We start from the raw sequence: 23346 nt of genomic DNA on the forward strand, positions 1-23346 counted from the left end.
TGTGCCAGCCCTGTGGTCTCTGCCCTGGGCTGAATATCCTGTTCTGAATAGCCCTGGACACATCCAGATTTAAAATTCTATATCATTGCTCTCTTCTGTCTCATTTTCTTTTCAGCTCCATCTTGCACACATCCTGCAGAGGACAGAGCTGCCCCTGCTCTTTCCCCATAATTTTTGACTCCCTGCTTAAGGGACATCAGAATTGCATCACCACCCAAGGGTGTCCTATCAGGGCAATGATGGCGTGAACCGCGGCATTTGCTACCATAAAGAGTGTGAATGGAAAATTATGGGGAAGCAAGATCACATTTCCTTCCAATCACAGCTCATGGGGCAAGCTACAAAAGGCACCGAATTCCAGAAGTTTAATGAACACCCATGAAGGAGTTCTTGCCCCCTTACAAAGCTGAGGGCTGCTCTTGAGCCAACTGCCATTAGTGTTTACTTGGGAACCATTCAAGTATGTCCTTCCAAAGGTAAGCCCTGAGGCCACCTGGATTTGCTTTCTTTCACCTAGTCATGGCTATAGGACTCAGTCTGCTTTTCTCTTCACTCTGTAACCAACTGGACACCCCTACACACATGTACGTACACACACACACACACACACACACACAGCACGACAAGCAATACAATAGCCTAAAGTTCCCACAGCTTCCTCCCTCCTTATGGCCCTAAAGTCAAGCACACAGGCTCTTTCCATTTTCAGACTTTTAGTCTACTCTCTTTAGAAAAACAATCATTGACAAATAACTGACACCACAGAACCTTACAGAATGCTTATCTTGGGATCCCTGGGTAGCGCAGCAGTTTGGCGCCTGCCTTTGGCCCAGGGCGCGATCCTGGAGACTCGGGATCGAATCCCACGTCAGGCTCCTGGTGCATGGAGCCTGCTTTCCCCTCTGCCTATGTCTCTGCCTCTCTCTTTCTCTCACTGTGTGCCTATCATAAATAAATAAAATTAAATTAAAAAAAAAAAAAGAATGCTTATCTTATTGGTCTCCAGGCTGTTGATCTTGCTTCCATTCTACCATAAAAGCAGGTAAGCCAGGCCAGGCCATCTTTCTGCTTCCACATTTGAGCTTTCCCAGTGCCCCTCTCTGCTTTCAGGTAAAGTTATTTCTCCTCCCAAGATCTTCTTCCAGGATCTTCCTTTATTTCCTTTAGGCTAAAATAAACACCTCTGACCCACAAATGAAACAGACTTTTGGACATCTCCTCAGACTTTCTCTGAGCTCTAACTGGGCAAGGAGAAAAGACTACCAGCATAAGTCATAGTGTAATTTTTTTTAAGTGTTCTTTGACATACTTCTCTTTGATACGCATTTTAGATAGCTGCATATTTTGGAGAAATAAGAAAAATAAACTTGGCAAATTCCACAGGGACCTGGCAGTAAACACAGTCCTGAGCACATTCTTTGTTCAGAATCAGACTCAAGAAACTACCCGGATAGAGTAGAGGAGAGTCAAATGGGAACTCCAGCTGCTTGGCATGACCTGAGGTATTGAGCCACGAGAGTGAAGCTGGATGGGGAATTGGGCTGTCAGATGCATTAGCAATCCTCAAGTGAGAGGGCAATTTATCTCCAGAGTCATCCTCTTAAGGAAGGTCCCCATCCTACTCAAGGGAGGCACCACCTCTGACGGAAGTTGGGTATTATCATGGCTGATAGGCTGGGGGGTGGTTTAAGCCACAATCATGTCAGGAAAGACCTCCATACCACCACTCTTCTGCTCAGACCAAGCAGGCATGCTTCTTTTAACCAACTGTGAAGACAAACTACAGAGGAGCCTGGAATCCAGAGGGGTTGGTGCTTGTCATTTCCTTGCCAATTTCTACCCAAACTTTCCCTTTGACATCCTTATTCTAATGGAAATGTGAGATTCTTATTTTAAAAGTTTCATAGGGCATTCAATAGTAAAAATGAAGAATAATACCTAACATTTATTGAGTACTTATTATGGGTCAGGTGTCATTCTAAATATTATCAATGTTACATCATTCTTCAAAAATCCTAACAAGTGAGTGCTATTATTATTCTTATTTATAGATGGAACATTTAGCTCAAACTATGAAGTTTCCTTTTCCTTCCAAATCAGCTGTATCCCTTTGTTAAGATAGCAAACATATATTCAGCATCTACAGGGTATAAGGCCATGTTCTAAGCAGTGGAGCAACAGAGATAAAAGACACCCCACCCTCAAGTTCCTAGCAGCCTAAAGAGGATCTCCTGATAAGAACAAATTTTAAAATTTTGAATTCAATACGTTAGATGAAAGTGCACACAGGGTGGTATGATAGAAAAGAGGAGGCAAGATAAGGGTAAGACCCAGTTTTGGGGGATGTGTGAGGTAGGTCAGGGAAGACTTCCCAGAGAAGGTGAAAAAGGCTAAGCTGAGTCTTCCAGGATGGAGAAGTGCCTAGCATTAGAGGTCTGGGCCACGTGAAATGACAAGCCAGAGAAATGAGCTGGAGACCAGATCCTGAAAGACAGATATATCATGCTAACAAACTGGGTTTTTATCCTAAAATTAATGGGAAGCCACAAAGTGATTTTTTTTAAATACACACAACGTAACATTTACCATTTTAATCATTTTTAGGTTTCAGTGGCAGAGTTCAGTTCAGTGACATTAAATACATTTGCATTGTTGTATAATCATAACCACCATTCGTCTCCAAAATCTTTTTCTTTTTTCTTGTTAAAGGTTTCATTTATTTATTCATGAGACAGAGAGAGAGAAAGTCAGAGACACAGGCAGAGGGAGAAGCAGACTTCATGCAGGGGGCCCAAAGTGGGACCTGATCCCGAACTCCAGGATCATGCCCTGAGCCAAAGGCAGAGGCACCCAGGCATCTCTCCAGAATCTTTTTCATCTTCCAGAACCAAAGCTCTCTGGTCATTAAACAGTCATCTTGACTCCCCACTCCCATCCCCTGGCAACCATCACTTGACTTTCTGTTTTTATGAGTTTAATGATCTAGGTACCTCATAGAAGTAAAATCACACAATATTAGTCCTTTCTGGACTGGCACATTTCACTTAGCATAATGTCTTCAATGTTCAACACATGGAAAGGCATGTGCCAGAATTTCCTTCCTTCTTAAGTTTGAATAGTATTCCACTGTATTTGTATACAATATTTTGTTTACCCATTCATCCATCAAAGGACACTTAGGTTGTTTCCACCTTTTGACTATTGTGAATAAATGTGATGAACATGGGACTCTAAACATCCTTGAATCCCTGCTTGCAATTCTCTGGGGCATACACCCAGAAGTGGAATTGCTGGATCAAGTGTCAATTATATGTTTAATTTTTTCCGAACCTCCTTACTGTTTTTCCACAATGGCTGAAGCATTTTACATTCCTATCACCAATACACAGGGGTTCTAATTTCTCCACATCCTCACCAACACTTCATATTTTCTGGGTGTTTTTTTTTTATAATAGTCATCTTAATGGGTGTGAAGTGCCATCTCGTTATGATTTTGATTTGCAGTTCCCTAAAGATTGCAATGGTAAGTAAGCATCTTTTGATGTGATTACTCTACATTTCTTTGGAGAAATTTCTATTCAAGTCTTTTGCCCATTCAAAATGATTCAAATCAGGGGTGATATGATCTGACTTGCATTTCAGACAGGGCTCTGGTGTAGAAAGAACTATGGCTCAGAGGGCAAGAGGCTGGACTCATCCAAGAATGACATAATGAGGTGAGAACTGCACCAGTAGTTAGGACAATGATAAGAGGATGCACCTGGGATGTACTAAGAGTGTAAGATTAATGGGATTTAGCAATGTGGTGAATGGGGAGAGAGAAGAGTCAAGATTCTGTCCTGCTGGAGCTAGGCTTAAGGCAGCAGGCCTAGGACCTCTCTCTGCATGGGCTTTACCCCATTCTATGTAGCACCTAGCCAGAGCTTCTGCAGTCTTCCCCTTCTGAATTCTCTAAGGTTTTCATCCTCCTTCCTAACAGATCCTCCATCCATTTCCCTCTCTTTCTTCTTACCTGGTCATGAATCCTGCTTCTAGGCTCATCTACTTGTATTACCAACACATATCCCTTCAAACCTATTATTGCTTCTTTTCTGGCTTTGCAGGGGAAACCAACCCCTGATATGCTTCCAGCTGGAGAAATGGAGGAGACAGAAGGAAACCAACAGCTCTGAGGCCATGACAGGAGAAAACAAGGAAATAAGCATTTTTGTCTTTCTTCTGACTCCATAAATCCCAATTCCCTCTTCTTTAATGAATCAAGATTTCATAATTATTGGCTTGCTTATCTATCTTCTCAGGAAATTTTAAACTGAAACATATTTATAAATAATATTCATATTATATGACTAAATTATAAAGAATGATATCAAATAGAATCTAAGCTGATCAGAGCCAGAATAAATGCTAAGGCCATGAGGAAGAAAAGACTTTGTACTTCTTCCTGACAATTTTCCAAAATGGAACTTTTAGCAGACATTATAATAAATATAACCAAGATATCAAAGATAAATGGTGGAGAAAATGTAATGGGAAATGCCCAGGTTTTGTGGTAATTCACATTGAGGACCAAAGTTATAATCCCATTAATGCATCTAAATATGAGGAACAGCACTAAATATTATGCTAAAATGACCGTGTCACTTTTTAAACACCTTTAGATTATTAATTATTAGGTGTGGGTCAAGAAAGTAATAAAAGAGATATATTTTATTAGAAAATTATACATCACCTATGATATACTTATCATAATGAAATTAACAAGCCTTTGTCAGCAAATTAGAATTTCATCAGAAGACAAAAAGTAGAGCTGAGACTTTTTTGGCTTTTCATAAAGGTTTTAACTGAGTAAGCTTTTTCATTCCTTTCATCCTACCCCCGCCCTCTCTCTGGCTTTTCCTTCTTCTTTAGATTGAGGTTTTTGTACCATACAGTAATAAAATCCACTGCCAAGTTTACTCAGTCAATAAAAGCAGGTTTTGAAAGTAGAGATTTTGTAGACTTGTATTTAGAAGTTTTTTCTCTATCTCTCATCCCTGGGAAATGATCTAACATCAAAATATGAGGAAACAACCTTTTGAGTAAGAACTGACAAGGTGTTATGCTGCTATTCTGGAAAAAAATCAACACTACCCTCAGAAAACAGAATGTGTTCTTTCTAGTAAATAAAGTTGCAAGTGGTTGGTGACAGTTTATGGGAAGAAAGAGTCGTTTCAAACTCTCCATCAGAATTTTACATGGAATAAATGCCTTATATAAAAATCACATCTGTGAGCTACAATGTCATATAATGAACAGGACACAAGTCTTCGTGTAGGTAAATCAATAACAATGGGCAATGCTGAAGTTGCATATTTTAGTTTTTGGTGCCAAACTCACTGTCTGACCCCAGTTTTACAGAAAGAGTGATCTGAGGTTTTGGTTTCAAAAGCCAAATCAGTTTCTACTTTCAGATAAGAAAAATCTATTGCATGGTTAGTTTGGAATCAAGGGAGTTGACAGTCCCAGGATTTTTTGTGATGTACCAGTAAGTACCAAAATAACTAATGGTGCAACACTACTTATTGCAATCACTGATTTTGAAAAACAAAAGGCTGAAATCAATAAGAAAAAAACCTAAAATGCCAATTAAAATCTCGGGAAGGGACAGGAATATCAATTTACTAGACAAATGTAAATGATTAACAGCATATGAAAAAATAATATTCAATGTCCCAGAAGCGAAATTTAAAAATTTCTGATATAGCAATACTAGAGCCTATGAAATCAGTGAATATGATAAGAAGTAATGATGCCCTAGTTTGGCAGGGTTCTTGGGAATATAAATTAGTATAAACTTTCTGAAAACCAATTTGATGTGTATATCAGAAGTCCTTTAAAAATGCATCCACTTAAGATCCATAATGCTCTTGCTAGGAAACCAATCCAAAGAAATAGCAAAGTGGACAGATATTTATTTACCAATAACATAAACAACCAGATTTCAAAAAATGGAAATAGCCTAAATGTCCAAGAATAATGGAAGTTAAATTAAATAGTTTATATATAATATGGAATACTTTCCACTATTAAACATTGTATTAATGAAATGGGGAAATGTTCATGACACAATGTTGGGTGACAGCAAGGATATAAAAGTATTAATATAATTTAACCCTAAGGGATCCCTGGGTGGCGCAGCGGTTTGGCGCCTGCCTTTGGCCCAGGGCGCGATCCTGGAGACCCGGGATCGAATCCCACGTCGGGCTCCCGGTGCATGGAGCCTGCTTCTCCCTCCACCTGTGTCTCTGCCTCTCTCTCTATCTCTCTGTGACTATCATAAATAATAAATAAAAAAATAATAATTTAACCCTAATATTCTAATATATATATACACATATTTATCCATATCTATAGATACATATACATACATATATACATACATATGTTAAAAAATATATATCCATATATGTAAAAATAATCTTGGATTAATAAAAAACAAAATTTGTATGTCTTCGCAGGAATAAAAAGAAAACAAATGGAAAAACACATCAATTTAACCAAAGTTATCTATTCATGTAGCAACAAGAAAAAGAATAGAAAATAAATACATCAAAATTGAATCATAGGTGATTATAATTTTTTTGCACCTTTCTGTGTTTTCCAATTTTCCTGTGGTGAGCAATATATGTATTAGGATTTATCTGCAACAGCTCAGCCCAACTAACTTAAGAAATAAAGAAAATTTATTGGCTTTCATAATACAGTGGTCCTGGGATAAGCACTGCCTCAAGGGGGGCTAAATACAGGAACTCAAAGTAGTTTATCGGGATTCTAGTTCTCTTCTCCTAAATTATACTTCCTGGGTTGACTCCTTCCCAGAAAGGCTCTCCTTTGGGGTCCCAGTTCTAGAGGTTAAATATTTTCGGTTCAAGTCCACCTGCACAGCAAAACCCCTATGATCCATTCTGATTGTTCTGCCTTAAGTCATGTGCTCAAAATAAACCAATTGCATGTCAGGAGAATGCTAGGCACTGATTGACTCCAGTCTTATGCTCTGTCCTAGTCTTTGTGGGAGCCCTACCAGTACCAAGTGGAATGAAAATTAGGAAGATACATATTCCCAAATAAAAATCCAAACTGCTATCAAGAAGGGGAGGTAAACCACAAATGCCGAATGCAAACATGTGTTCCTTTTATAAGAGGAAAGAAATGTAACTCCAATTTTTTTTCAAACCCCAGTGCTCCTCCTCTTTTCCATTAATTCTAAATCCGTTCTCCTTTCTCACCAGTAACAATTGTTAGTCTGTTAACATCTTCACAGGATAGAAATGTTCATTTTGCCAAAGGCAAATGTATTGCTCATACACTTTTTAATTGCAAGTGCGATTTCTCATGAATATTTAGAAAGAATGACAAGGTAAAAATCATGTTTCCTGTTAGGATTAAAAGTAAAATTTTTAGTAATGAATTAAGAACTGTTACTGTCAATACCTTATTCTATGTCTTTTTCTCTGTTACATCAGGCCACTTTATGTAAAATTACTCTGTTATGTTGCAGTGTTGTTTCACAGCAACATTAGAAAGAGAGAAAGAGAGAAGAGGGAAAGAGAAAGACACCAGGGCATTAGCTTCCTCTCTCCTTATTTGATGACTTTGGTAGTGTTTGCCAATTGGGTAACACAACTTTCACTAGGTTGAATTTTGAAAAGTATTTCAAATACATTCTTCTAGCTTAATCATGGTCTGTTCATTTTTTGCTAGCAGGATTTCTTGAAATGTAATGCAGACTTTTCTTTTAAGCCTCTCTTCATTTGCCTAAGGGAATTTGGTGAGCACCATCTTCCTGTGCCTCATGCAGACAATTTATTCTGGAAAAATCACTTGTTAAGTGAATTCTCATAAGAAAAAAAAAAACAACAACATATTACCATGAACTTTTATGAACAGCGATTTACACTAAGACGACACCAAAGCCCATAAAAATTAGTTCAATTACTTCAATAGTCACATTAGTTAAACAACCTAGCAAGACCTTTTGATTCATTAATTACACCAAATTATGGCTGTTCACCTATTCTCATTAACTTCCTGCAGAGCAATCATGTAACATATACTTAAGATTATGCTTACAAATAAAACCTATTGGGTACTCAATGTTTATATAATTCAGTCTTTATTACAAAATAATAATCATAATCATAACCAAAAAAATCATTGAAAACAGGGTAAGTTATTTCACATTCACCAAATAATTTGACATCCTTAAGGCATAAGATTACCATGGCTGTAAAACTACAAAAACACTGAGTCTCTGAGAGAGCTTAATGTATCACATTCCATCAATAACTATGAATGTGGCTACCTGGTGCTTCTGGTCTGGTAAGGTTCAGTGCCGGGGTGAGATTCAAAATCCAAATCTGTCCTCATAAATGCAATGAAATGACTTGTTCACCAAAGTGAGGGTACCTCATGAAACTTTGAAAATAAAAATCAAATTCATGTCACTGTACTCTAGGTCACCTGCCCACTTTGTGCCTCTGACAATCTGAGTTTCAGACAGCACACATAATAATCACACCAAGCAATGAGTATTATCAATATCCTTTTTAAATAGATGAATTATTGAATAGTAGTACATCTGAAACTGATGATGTACCATATGTTGGCTAATTGAAATTAAATTTAAAAAATAAAATAGGGGTTTAGAGATTTTATTTATTTGAGAGAGAGATCATGAGAGGGAGGGGGAGAGTCAGAGAGAGGGAGAAACAGACTCCCCACTGAGCAGGGCCCCATCAGTCATCATCGTGGGCTCCTGAGCCAAAGCAGATGCTCAATGAACTGAGCCACCCAGGTGCCCCTAAATAGTGTTTTGTTGCTTTTTTTTTTTAATTTAACTTACTTGAACTAGTTGAAGATCTTTGTTTTCAATTACTCAACTAAATATCTCAATTTCCCACCCCATATTTGATCAGTAAAAACACTTAACAACATATCGTCACAATCATTATTCTCTCTGGGGAATTTGCTGAACTTGATTGTCTATGAAGGTGATTGTTTAACAGCTTTCATAATCATTCTTCCCCATGCACATATCTCACTACAAAGGTGACCAAAACATGCACATATCTCACTACAAAGGTGACCAAAACACCATGATCTGGAGAATTTTCACCTCATCTGTACCTGCAGTCCTTTTCTTCACAACGGCAAATTAGTTGTCAGTTCTTTGCCCAGCTTTGTTATTAATGATACTACCCTGAAAAAACACAGCCCAAGGACAAAGAACAACTCAAAAAATGCACTATGACCAACAACACTTGAATCTTTTCTCTTTTAAAAGAAGCATGTAATATAGGGAATGAGCTTTAATTTAGCCTTTATGTTTGCTTGTCTTGGGAGAAGTTCAACAAAGAGCTGAAAATGAAGTATGCTCAGATTTTAAAGGTAATGATGAAATGAGAGGGAGGATGTCCTTCAACACTATAGAAGCAGCTTCAGCCATGATAAAATATTTCAAAGAAATGCACAGGGAATGCACTGTAATAGCGGTGAGCACTCCATGTTTTGTTCAGCCCATCTACAGTGCATCAACGGGCTTTTTCCAAAAGTGTGTGGACACAATACTTTGAGCTGAGATCTGTAGCCTTCTAAAGATGATATCTACAGGTTGTCATGGTAACTCACAGGGCACCATCTTTAAAAACATTAAATTCTGAGTAAAAATACACACAGAGAAATTTCAGCCTTAAAAGCCATTGCCTCAGACAAATTGTCCATTAGCCTACATATCTCTGTCCTTTTTAAAGCTTCGCTTTGATTTTTATTTTCATTCCACGGTCAATGAATACAGAACCCTGAAACAATTGAAAAAAAGCTTGAATTCTTTTATTATAGATTTTCCGTGATAAACTACATTAGCTTTAAACTGAATGAGCACTACCTCTACCACTCATATTTTTTTCTTTTCAATTGGCTTTTTTTTTAAATATGAGCTTTCCTGCTTTTATCAATAGACACAACTTTTGTTCTTTTTCTCTTCATATTGCCCTGTAGCCAGTATTAAAGTGAGGGACTTCTTCCTTACTTTGAAATTGCAAGGTCTGGATGTCAATCCTTTTGTCAATAGTTTGGGGACATAGTGACTTTCCCTCCTCACCCATTGCACTTATGGTTGTGTGTCAATCGCGTAGGATTTAGCAAGTTTGCCCTTGAATCTTTCTCTATCTTCTCATTAGCACCTACTAATCCTCCAGCTGGATTATGATATATTGGCAGACTAGGGAGGGTGCCTTATAGCTCATTATATCTTTAAGTTAGGAGCACTACACACAGGGGCACAGTAAATATTTTATGACTTAGAACCCAACTTTAAGGTAAAGGCACTGATAGGATCTTCTAGATTATCAAATAGACCCCCTAATTTTCATGAAGTAGGAGGGTGAAACAAGGAGAGTAAAGTATTTTAGCCCAAAGTTATGTCTAGCTAAAAATATTATTTTTGAGGTTAGCAAAGGGAATTCCAATATCCATTCTGCCAGTACAGGGAAAGCAAAAGGAGGCAAAACTAAGATTCTTTATTCACAAAACAAAATTGTTAATAGCCGTTCTTGGATCACATACCTAATTAGATTGTTGTTTTGAGGTTCCCATTCAATGACACCCTTTCCCAGAGGGAATGTATTAAGCATTGTCCAAATATGAGGCATTATTACAAGAAGGGGTACAAATAAATAGGGCATATGAGGAAAGACAAATGTAAAAAATAAAAGAAATTAAATGATTGTTGGTAGTATTGAGCATCATCTTATTCTTAATTCACAGGCAATGTCATACCAGAAAAGTGACCAGATTTGGAAGATTAATAGGGGAAATTCTAAGATTTTAGATTTAAGGCCTCCAGAAATTGGGGTAAAAAATAAACAACATAAGGCAATGGGCTAACCAGAAATCTAGACTAGAGAGAAAGAGTATTATGGAGCAGGTTCACCTTTTTCTCCGAATTTCTTTGTAGTTAAGCTTTGTTGGGAAGCTCTTCTGGGGAGAATCCCATATGTGTATGTGGCAGGAACACCCTCGTGTTCTATTGGCTCATTTGTATCTGGACTAGAAGCAATGAAAGGAAATAATTAAAGGGAGGGAAACACAGAGAATAAAGGAAGGACCTAATTAAAAAAAAAAAAAAACATAGAGATTACTGTGATATGAGTTGTGTGTGTGATTTAAATTCCTAATGCATTAATTAAAAGGAAAGTTGACTGATAATAACTTAGTTACATAAGGCCCTTGCAGTTTACAAACTTCACATTTAGCAAAGTAGAGCTTCTATAAATCTCAGAGGGTTGGAAGAACAGATGTTCTCATTCTTGTTTATTGACGAGGCTTAGAGTGGTTAAGTGATTTATATACGGTCATATGCTGAGGAGTTCTGGCACCAAATCCAAGACCTAAATATTTAGAGAAAGACTATTTTGCCTCTCCATTTCTTTTGTGGATCCTGTCCAAGACTGTCACTACCCAAAGACTGCTTCATGAAGAGTGAGCAGAAAGGAAATAAAATAGCTGTTGCATAATCAGTTAATAGGTCTGGAAGAGAAGTTTGGGGGCTTAAAATGAAGTTTTAAATCAACGAAACACTACCCTATGTATCTTTTGCTACAAAAGATCACACATGATTAGTTAGAGCTTCTACCAAGAAGACTACATTAAAAAAGAAATGACTGGTACATCTATACCAAAGTGTTTCAGGAGCCATTTGACTCCTAATTTTTCAAGTACAATGGTAGCAGTGATCGTTGAGCATAACTCAGAGCAAAGTTAAGAATAACAATTACCTTTATAAGCACATTACTAATTATCAGTAATGATTAGGGAATCATAATTTAACAGTTGTACCTAAGCTAATAGTCAATCGTGGAAGTTTGGGGAAAGAATTAATGAATGTTTTTTCAGAGACCACCTAGAAACATGATTTAGCATTTGGATTCTTGACTTTGAAATCTGACTAGGAAAGAATGAATGCCAAACTTGGGACCTACTTGAATAAGGCTCAAGAGATTCCCAGAGCTCAGTCACATCCCAGCACTGGCCAACTATTTGTTAACAGTTTGAAGCAAGACTAAATAGTTCTGACACTGTTCAAAGTCGGATGGGAAAATTATAATCTGTAGAATGATAAATAAGTGAAATAGAGTGGCCTCTGGGTGGCTCAGTGATTGAGCATCTGCCTTTGGCTCAGGATGTGATCCTGGAGTCCTGGGATTGAGTCCCACATTGGGCTTCCTTCATGGAGCCTGCTTCTCCCTTTGTCTATGTCTTTGCTTCTCTCTGTGTCTCTCATAAATAAATAAATAAAATCTTTTTAAAAAAGTGAAATAGAAAGAGCTAAGAAAGCTTCTTGGATTTCATAAAAGAGATATCAAAAGGATCTAGGGCTTAGAGATCTTACAGTCAAGTTCCTATTGTATTCTCTGCAGTAGGGTGCACGGGATGCATACATGTGCAGGTGTAGGTTTAGATGCATGTGAGCCTGTGGATAAAACTATGAGATTAATAAATCTGCTGCAAACTGATATTTAGGCTTTCATGGGATTTCTTCTTTCTTCTCTTCCATAAAACTTTACAGTTTGAGAGAATATTGACCTCTCGTTTTACATTATCCTCTCAATTCTACAATGATGGCAATTCTCAGACTGAATGAAAATGGTGAGAAATCAGAGTGCATGTTAAGAATAAAGTCATAGTTTTCATTTACTGAACACATACCATGTTCCAGTACTGTACTAATGCACTTTACCCTGAAGATGTTCAGAACATGTCAACCTCAAATTTGCCATGTTGTCATGCAGATTTTTTTGAGTTGAGAGAAACCAAGACCCAGTAGACTAAGGAAAAGCTCTTATCTCCCCTTAACTCCTAAAAGAAAGTACAAATGACCCCAATTGTGGGGGAGATCTATATTTACAAAGGAAACTTCTTTTAAAAACACTACATGTCCCAGGAAGAGCAACTATCAGAGATAACATCTTTTTTTCACCTGAGTGACTTTATCTGCATAACAAGACAATCTTTGTTTACCATACATTTCCTCCTCTTATCCTATCCACACATTGCTTCCTCCCTCATCTAAAAGCCCCAACCTCCGAACTCTCTCCTTAGCTCAGGATGATATATAAATCTCTATCATCTGACTGCCTTTTGAAGTCTCATACCTTTGTGAAACTCCCATGTGTATGTACTTAATTTATGTTTTTTCTTCTGTTTCTCTGTGTCAATTTAATTCTTGGACTAGCCACAGAACCTAGAAGGTTAGAAAGGTTAGAAATATTTCCTCCCCTACAGTCCATATTGTCTCCTATAATCCTCATAACAAACTTAACAGGTGGTAGGATCACTTTCATATAATTAATGAAGAAATCGAGGCTTCACATAGACAAATTAATTGTAGACTTGGCATTTAAACCAGGTCTTGTCTACTTATAAAGCATGTGTTTTGTTTTAATGTCCAGCCTATATTGCCCCCTAATAGAAAGGAGGGAGACAAACCCAGGTCTTGATGGGTCAAAAGGCTGGAAAATGTTCAAAGAGCACATTGTTAGACTTTTCTCATTCTTTAGTCTGGAAATGGCCTGCGGATGAAGGCCAGAAAGAGGGTTTGCCCCAGGGTTTGTCTCTGCCTGTTTTAGTAGAGAGAGGGCTTTTAAATAAGGTCTCTATAAACAACAGGATATTTCAAGTAATGGGCAGAAAGTCTAGGATTCAGCTGGGTTTCCTGGGTGAGGGTGACAGGTTCAAAGTTTGAATCTGAAAAAAAGGAGCTCTAAGCAGGTCAAATCAGTTTAATCAGAGGACTGATGTTCTTCAGGTATCCATGATTTTTCCTGGGCTGACATTGAAGTTTGCAGTCTGTAGAACACTGGGGGCCTGTTTTTGTTTGTTTGGTTTTTGTGGGGTTTGTTTGCTTATTTTACAGTTTCATTCTCCTCTACTCAGGTGAAGAGGTGTTAGGTGTTTCAGGCTTCTGTGTTCTTTCTTCTAACTCTATGTTCCCCCTCCTAGAACTCTAACCCAACCTTACCAGCAGTTACTTATATAAATTAATATCTCCCAAAGGGGTATTGCTAGCTTGTATCCCTCCTCAGTAGATCAGACTCATATAACCAACTGCCTACTTCAATTCTCCTCCAACATGTCTCAGAGGAATTTCGATCACATTATGTCCAACACCAATTCTGTGATCTTCATCGTTAAGTCCTGATCCTCTACCAGTTGTCCCCTATTTCAACGAAAGGTACGGTCACAAGCACTAGACAGAGGCCAGAAGTCACCCTTGATGCTTCCTTTATCCTCACTGCTCTATCTGATCCATCACCAAGACCATTCCTCCTCCCCTCTCTGCACCACGACCCTCTTTTCGAAGCTATCATGAACTTCTTAGGTCTTCTCTCAACTTCTCCTATATCTTCTCTCAAAGCCAAGTCAAGTTATATGATAGATACCCCCAGCTTAAAGTCCTTCTTTCACTGGCCATTGTTATCTGGAAAATGTATGACTCTTAATGTGGCCTGAAGGACCTGTGTGATATTCAGCACCCCCGCACACACCCCCAACACACACACTCACCCTTGTAGCCTCATCTGCCCCGTGGTCTACCTTGCTCTTTCCATTCCCTTCTTCTCAAACATCTTCCCTCTTGGGGATTTTACACATGCTATTTTCTATACCTGAATAGTATTGTTTTTCTTTTTCACCTAGTCAACATCTAATTATTCTTCAGATCTCAGTGAGGTTATCTTCCCTAGCTAGATCAAATCCATTTATTACAGGCTCTCTTAAACTGTGTAGCTATTTTTCAGTTGCAATTAAACATTTATTTTGTGTGTTCATTGCATCAATATTTGTCTCCCCAACAAGATAACAAGTTTTGTGATAGCAGTCTATGTCTTTCTAGCTCACCATTGTATCTCTGATATCTATTTAGTAATGCTTAATTTGTTTAATATCTAACTGAACAATAAACTGAACGAATAAATGAATGAGCTATGCAATGGATTTGCTAAGTTTCTGTAACTGGCTATAATCCTAAAATATTAAAATCTCCTTTTAGAGCATGTTTTGTTTCAGGTCTTTTTTTGAATCTCACCTTTTCAATGAGACTTACCCAACCATATTATTTAGCACTGCGATCTATTCATATGCCACCCACCAGCACTCCCTAAGCCCCAAGACCAGCTCTATTTTTTTTTTCTTTTTTCTGTGGCATTTATCATCTTACAGCACACTGGATAATTCTGCTTATTTATCATTGTTCTGTGTTTTCTTAGATTCTGTATTTGTCATCCATTCATCACAGGGCCAATTATAGTACATATATTTTCTTTATTTTTTGTATTCTTTTTTTTTTAAGATTTATTTATTTATTTGAAAGGCAGCATGAGCAGTGGGGTGGGAGGTTGTAATGGAGGGGGAGGATCAGAGGCAGAGGGTGAGACTCTCAAGCAGACTCAGTGCTAAGGGCAGAGCCTGCTGCAGGGCTTGATCTCAGAACCTGGAGATCATGACTTGAGCCAAACCAAGTCACTTAACTGGCTGAGCCACCCAGGTCCCCCTTATTTTCTATATTTTTTTATGATCTAGTATTTGCGGCTTCAAGACTGACTGGGAAGTAACTGCTTCTTTCATGTTTAGACAATTCCTAAACATAGCAAATTCCTTGCCCAGGGGCATATCTTTCATATGCAAACTAATTAGTCCAGTGCTTTTACCCTCAGCCATCAATTTGAACTCACAATATTCTTCAGCCCTAGGTCGACTGAGGGCAAAGTCCCTGGCAACCAAGGAAAGCCCCTGTGCCCCAAAACTGGCTAGAATTATCCAAACTAATTAAACCTTGCCCTGCTTTGACTTTTCCTATGGAAAATACAATAAAGGCCCTGTGCACAGCTGACATTATTGAGCACTACATGTCTAGTCTTTTTTAAACGAGGAAAAGAGGGTCCAGACCAGGTAAATCATTTACCCTATGTCACACAGCCAGTGAGCAGTAAGAGGAGGACTCAAGCCAAGGTAGTTGTCTCCATAGACTATGTACTTAGTCACCTACCCACGTTGCCTATATGGGTTGACTGAACTCAGTGGCTGAATTCTTACAGACTTTAATCTACTCTCTTTTCTAATTACATATCACACAAACACATTATGTTTATGACACATGCTTAACTTTTCTTAAGTCACATGTTGTTGGTAGGTGAGTATAATCATCCTTATTATAGATCAGGAAACAGATATAGATAGAGCTATAGTGAAACAGACAGTGGCCAGAGTAGGGTTAAAACTTATGGCCTTGGCATCCTGGTATTTTTATCAGTCCTTTGAGATGTTATACATTCCACCTGATTTCTTAATTTCGTGGAGGTGTTTAGGAGCTGAAGGCAGAATCAGATTTCACTTCGGGATAAAAGCAGTAGCTTCGATGACAAATTACTTTATAGACATTTTAGTACACGTAACAGCAAGCATGTCTGAGGATACTCATCTCTTTCCATTAGCATGCAGAAATACCATCAGCTGCTTAAATTATTTTCTAATAAACCGGGTCTTCATTATGTCCCAATGGCCCAAAGTATGTTCACCTTGTCAGACTGAGATTTTTAAAATCAGTTCAGTCTTGAGCCACTTTAGCTAACATGGATTTCTCCCTCCTTATTCATTTGCAGTCCTACTTTCTGGTGCTCTCTCTTTTTCAATATATTTGAAAAAGATTTTATTCCTTTTAATCCCTTCAGCCTTTTCTTTGCAGTCAGCAATTTTGCAGACCTTATCTTTCTCCTCTTGGCTCCAACAGTCTGTTGTTTTCACTTCCACAGTTTGTTGGCAGCATGTTTTTTGACAAAGCCATCTTGAAATCTAATTGAACGTTTCTTGTTTTAAAATTTCTTTCTCTCAGGAACCCTGGATGGCTGGATCACTAGCACTGTCCTTTTCATTAACCTCCTATCTGCATTCCTACTGTAGCAAAAAATAGTTAAACATTCAAAATGTGCAAATCAATACGGGTTGAATTAAATTAAAATATTTTGAGAATATAGTTGACCCTTGAACAACACATGGTTGAACTACATGGACCCACTTATACACAAGTTTTTTTTTTTTTTATAATACTATAAATGGTAAGTGTATTTTCTCTTATACTTTTCTTAGCAGCATTTTCTCTGGCTTACTTTATTATAAGATCATAGTATGTAATACATGTAACATATAAAATATGTGTTAATCAATGTTGTTTTTGTTGTTGTTGTTGTTATTGGGAACATTTGGTCAACAGTAGGCTATTAGCAGTTAAGTTTTTGGGGAATCAAGTGTTATATGTGGATTTTTGACTCTATGGGGAGTCTGCATCCCTAACCCCCTTGTTAGTTGAGGGTCAACTATATAGTAACACGTGGAGAAAAATGTGCCACTAAAAGGCAATTTCCTTAGACTACAGTCCACAGAAAGCATTATCACAACTTTCTAACAACCTTCCTGGGGTGCACATATTTTACTTTTGGTTCCAATAAATTTTCCAAGTATACAGGAATAAAAATATATCAAAAAGTTAAAATGAGAAAATATTTGGTATGTTGATATATCACCCTGATTCAAACAAAGCAGGAAAGAAGTAATTTTCTATTCAAATTCCAAATTGAGTGTAACTTTAAACAATTAATATTTCCAAAATCGATGGTAATTGATAGTTAAGATTATATTATTTCTCACATATGCATCAGAGTTCTACCTATTATTCTTTAACTAATTATGATGTACCCCAGATTGTAGGTGTCTTTTCAAAATAACCAAATGCAAGCCCCTGTAATTCAATGCCATACTTTTATTCAGCTCAAATACATCTTATTATCTCCCAGAAAAATCTGACTGCATTGTAAATAAAAAATGAAGGACTAAAATTTGGACAAATCAGACTCCGTTATTTTCATTTTGGTGTTTACTATTTACTTCATGTCAATAGTAATTATTTGGAACCATTTTGAATATCAGTGTACTTGTTGCTGTAAATCTAGAATAAGAGTGCATAAAAATGATCCTGGAAAATCAGAATTTCTCTTTTATTTAATGTATTTATTTAATAAACCTACTACATGGAAAATACTCCACTTCATTCAGTGGAGGTTATAAACATTGCTCAGCCATTGCCAGAGGAATCTTTTAGAGTTAAATCAGGTCTGGTCTCTTTATAGAGGGAAATCAAAGATGAAAAAACTGATCTTTGTAGAAACTGACCTTCGACTTAGCATTAAAGCTAGAAATGCAATGCTGAAATGACTCTCTCATACCCAGATGTTCTTCTCATGCTGCATGTCTTCGCTCCCTTCTCGCCTTGCACTTCTATGCTCCCAGCCCTCATTCTGCTACAGCCACACAGGCTTCCCCAGTCTTCCTCAAAAATGTTGGCCAGGCTCCTGCCTCAGGACCTTGATAATCTTTGTCTTTGGTTAGAATGCTCTGTCCCCACATGTTCCACATGGCTCAACTATGCTCCCTCTCTGCCGAATATTGGGAAGACCTTCCCTGAATATCCAATATAAAAGAGCATCCCTCACTCCAGCACTCACCCCTGTCTGCTTTTCCTTACCTTATCTTCCCAGCTAGCACTTACCAGCACTCCATAGTATGTATTTGCATATAACTTAAAGGCAAGCTCAGCATGAACTTGGCTGCCAGATTTGCCATGGGATCCTCAGAACCTTGGATGGCCAGGTATATAATAGGCACTCAGGAAATGGTTCCTGAATTGGTGAATGACGTTATCCTCCCTGACCTCCCAAGTCAGATAGATTATGAAGGCAAATATGTATAAGTAAAGCAAGCACTGGACCACGTGCCGTGGAGTGACAGAGACGGGCGTTTAGCTTGGGCTCAGTATGAAACCAGACAACCTTCATGTTAGAAGCTGAAATGCTGAAAGGCATTCCAATTGTCAGTGGTGCAGCTCATATTGTATTCCTGCCCCAAAATGGGGTCAGGAGAGGAGGCCAGATGTGCGAGGCATTTAAACATTCCTCCCTCGTGGACAGATGGGTGGTAAGGATGCTTTCAGTAATACTCACTGCTGTCTAAAACAGCCATCATTTCAAACATGCTACACATTTGTGCTGTGAAGTCCAGAACAGCCTGAATGGATTTATGCCAATCAGAAGACATCTGTTTTTAAGATATTATAATGGAAGCAGACTTTTCTAGGCATGCTGCTGAGACAAACCTCCAAAACAGGATTTATAGACCCCTAAAAAGTGTATGTGTGGGAAGGACTAGGATTCAGATATGTCTCTGATGCTTGGGCTCCTAAGGTTAAAAGGACAGACAGCAATGCCCCTGGCCCACTCGATCTATGTGTGAGATTCGAAAAAGGCATCCCTTCCTCCTGGGGACTGCAGCCTTGTGCCCAGGAAGTGGATCCCTTGTCCAATCTCCTTCACACAGGGGCAATGCTTCGAGGTGACCCCAGACAGAGCATGATGTCTCAGAACAAAATAACTTTACTGCTGGTACTCAAGATTTCCCTCCGCAGAACCACCTGTGGCTTCTGGGGCTCCAGCTCTCTGTGTTCCCTCGCCATAAATAAAGGATTCTAAAAGTACAAGGTCCTTTTATCCTCAGGTCCTCTCACATTACTGGGAAGGCTTAGAGGTGGATGTCTAGTCAAGGTACCCAGTGCATAGGATCTTCACTGCCACTTCATGCTGTTCTCATCTGTCTCCAAGGCTCTTTCTTTGCCTATCTATCAAGAAGTTTCTGTGCAAATCAAGGCCACAGAGCATCCAGGCTAAAAGCATACGGACTCAGGCTTAGATTTGACCCCCATGTCCCTAAGAGAAAGCTCTTAATTTCTATAAATCTCAGATTCTTTATCGTTAACATGGGAGTTTATTAAGAGTAACAATCTCAGATGATTGTTTAACCTTGAAACTATAAAATGCACTTGTAAATGCACTTGTAAAGTGGCTGGCAGATAATACTAGTTATCATGGCCAGCTATTGTTATTAATATTAGTATATTTGACCAAAATTCACACCCAGTTGAAATCATGAAACAAATCTAAGATCTTTGCTCTGAAAAATGGCAATTCCTCATCAGTGTAATAAAAACTTTTATTCCAAATGTCACCACATAAGGCTTATAATTGACTTTGTACGTAATGTAAGTTTTTGCATACATTTAAGTTTGCTGTATGTTTTTTTCTGATATTAATGTAGATATATCAACTTGCTTTAGATTTACTATTTGCTTAATATTATCTTTTTCTACTTTTCTTCTGTTGTTTACGAGCCCTTTTGTTATATCTCTTTAAATAACATATTCTAGATTTTTGAAATCCAATCTAAAAATCTGTTTTCTAATTATACATTTAAGCCATCTGCACTTATTTTATTTAAAAGCTGTAATTGGGAAGATGGTGGAAGAGTAGGGTCCCCAAGTCACCTGTCCCCACCAACTAACTACATAACTTTCAAATCATCCTGAAAACCTATGAATTCAGCCTGGGATTGAGAGAGAACAGCTGGAACGCTACAGAGAGAAGAGTTTGCAGTCCTAACAAGGTAGAATGACAGAAAAAGAAGAAAGAAAAAGAAAAAGAAAGAAAGAAAGAAGAAAGAAAGAAAGAAAGAAAGAAAGAAAGAAAGAAAGAAGAAAGAAAGAAAGAAAGAAAAAGAAAGAAAGAAAGAAAGAAAGAAAGAAGAAAGAAAGAAAGGAAAGAAAGAAAGAAAGAAAGAAAGAAAGAAAGAAAGAAAGAAAGAAAAAAGAAAGAATCCAGTGGGGGAGCGCCCCCCGAGGAGTCGGGCTAAGGTGGGGGTGAACGACCCTGGGACAGGAGAGCCCCGCCCCGGAGAAGCAGGAGCTTTAAAAATCCGCACCAGATTCTTCCCAGAGGGAAAGGCGCTCAGCAGTGAACTCGGGCAGAACCAAAGGACGGGCAGTGGGGCCCCCAGGTTCTGGGGTCACTAACAGAGGAAGTGCACCCCGGGGGAGCACCGCACACCGCAGGCTGATCTCAGGAAAGGGCTAGAGCGTGGCCCGGCGGGGCCTCGGCAGCAGCTCGGGCGGCGGCTCCCGCGGAGGGGGCTGCGGCCCAGGAGTGTGATTCCAGTGGCCCGGGAGCCAAGGGCCCCGGGGAACACAGCCCAGGATCCTGCACTCCCCCCGGGACAGGCAGAGATAGGAGGGCACAGGACAGCGAGGATGCTCCTGCCACCCAGCGCCCTGAGCTATGTAGGTCAGCGTCCCCCCCCCCCCCCCGCCCCCAGGAGCATCCAGGCCAGTGCGGACTGGGAGCTGCAGTAATTACTGCGGGAGCTGACTCTAGGGCTGGAGAGCTGGCGGCCGCCAGTGGTGTTCCTCCTGGTGTCACCCTGTGTCTGGGACGGAGCAGGGCTGCCAGGGAACAGAGGTCTCACAGGATAAACAGATCCCACTGAGCCGTGCACCTGGCAGGGGGCAGGGCAGCTCCCCCAGGTGCACACACGTGAGTCTCAGCACACCAGGCCCCTCCCCCAGAAGACCAGTTGGAAGGATATGGGAAGAGCAAGTTCTTGACCGAGCAGCCCTGGAAAGCTCCAGGGAAAGTCGGGAAGTCGAAGGATTTACAGTATATAGAACTAGAGGATACACCTCCTCGTGGTTTTTTTTTTTTTCTTTGTTTTTTCTTTTTCTTTTTTTTCCTTTTTCCAGTACAACTCGTTTTTAGCCACTCTGCACTGAGCAAAATGACTAGAAAGAAGAACTCACCACAAAAGAAAGAATCAGAAACAGTACCCTCTCCCATAGAATTACAGAATTTGGATTACAATTCAATGTCAGAAAGCCAATTCAGAAGCACAATTATAAAGCTACTGGTGGCTCTGGAAAAACGTATAAAGGATTATAATATATATAAGACTAGATATATGACTATATATATAATATATATAAGAAGTATAAAAGACTTCATGACTCCAGAATTTAGATCTAATCAGGCTGAAAATAAAAATCAATTAAATGAGATGCGATCCAAACTGGAGGTCCTAACAATGAAGGTTAATGAGGTAGAAGAACAAGTGAGTGACACAGAAGACAAGTTGATGGCAAGGAAGGAAACTGAGGAAAAAAGAGAAAAACAATTAAAAGACAATGAGGAAAGGTTAAGGGAAATAAATGACAGCCTCAGAAGGAAAAATCTACATTTAATTGGGGTTCCAGAGAGCGCCAAGAGGGACAAAGGACCAGAAAGTGTATATGAACAAATCATAGCTGAGAACTTCCCTAACTTGAGGAGGGAAACAGGCATACAGATCCAGGAGATAGAGAGGTCCCCCCACCTAAGATCAATAAAAACCATTCAACACCTCTACATTTAATAGTAAAATTTGCAAATTCCAAAGATAAAGAGAAAATCCTTAAAGCACCAAGAGACAAGAGATCCCTAACTTATATGGGCAGAAATATTAGATTAACAGCAGACCTTTCCATAGAGACCTGGCAGGCCAGAAAGGGCTGGCAGGGTATATTCAGGGTCCTAAATGAGAAGAACATGCAGCCAATAATACTTTATCCAGCAAGGCTGGCATTCAGAATAGGAGAGATAAAGAGCTTCCAAGATAGGCAGAAACTGAAAGAATATGTGACCACCAAACCAGCTCTGCAAGAAATGTTAAGGGGGACTCTGTAAAAGAAAGAGAAAGTCCAAAGAAACAATCCACAAAAACAGGGACTGAATAGGTATTATGATGACACTAAATTCATATCTTTCAATAGTAACTCTGAATGTGAATGGGCTTAATGATCCCATGAAAAGGCGCAGGGTTTCAGACTGGATAAAAAAGCAAGACCCATCTATTTGCTATCTATAAGAGACCCATTTTAGACCTAAGGACACCTCCAGCCTGAAAATAAAAGGTTGGAGAACCATTTACATTCAAATGGACCTCAAAAGAAAGCAGGGGTAGCCATACTCATATCAGATAAATTAAAGTTTATCCCAAAGACTGTAGTAAGAGATGAAGAGGGACACCATATCATACTTAAAGGATCTATCCAACAGGAGGACCTAACAATCATGAATATTTATGCCCCTAATGTGGGAGCTGCCAAGTATATCAATCAATTAATATCCAAAGTTAAGACATACTTAGATAATAATAATAAACTTATACTGGGAGACTTCAACACGGTGCTTTCTGCAAATGACAGATCTCCTAAGCACAATATCTCCAAAGAAGCAAGAGCTTTAAATGATACACTGGACAAGATAGATTCACAGATACTTACAGAACTTTACATCCAAACTCAACTGAATACACATTCTTCAAGTGCACATGGAACTTTCTCCAGAA

Source organism: Vulpes vulpes, chromosome 9 (assembly GCF_048418805.1).
Source record: "Vulpes vulpes isolate BD-2025 chromosome 9, VulVul3, whole genome shotgun sequence".
Classification (NCBI taxonomy): domain Eukaryota; kingdom Metazoa; phylum Chordata; class Mammalia; order Carnivora; family Canidae; genus Vulpes; species Vulpes vulpes.